Here is a 476-nt window from a genome sequence, read left to right on the forward strand (position 1 = left end):
CGCGCGCGCGCACGAAAAAAAAGATCGATCAGCCGTCTTAACTCCTATTGGTCGAAAAGCGAATCTTACTTTTACAGTTCTGTTTCAAGATGGAGAATTTCCTCAAGAACGGGCACTCAATGCAAATATGCAAAGGCTCCATCACAGCATTTTGAAAAAAAAAAAGTAATAACGAAACAAACAGAACAACAGCAACAAATCAATAAAAGAAATTACGAACCGACAAAAGACACACAATTCTTCTTATCCAGTTTTTTAGAAAACATAACCAAAATAGACCCCATTCTTTGAACATTTTTATCCCGAAGAAAATAACAATTTGTCTTGCAAAATTCAGCCACTCATCTCCCCGAGTATCTCGTCCTTGTCAAAAACCTCTTCACGACGCCCTCATGACCTTGTGTACAAACTCCGCCTCATAACCACAAGACTGCGCATGCAACAATCCTTATGCATACTCATTCTGATGGCGACAT

The sequence above is a fragment of the Penaeus monodon genome, chromosome 24 (assembly GCF_015228065.2).
Source record: "Penaeus monodon isolate SGIC_2016 chromosome 24, NSTDA_Pmon_1, whole genome shotgun sequence".
Taxonomy (NCBI): Eukaryota; Metazoa; Arthropoda; class Malacostraca; order Decapoda; family Penaeidae; genus Penaeus; species Penaeus monodon.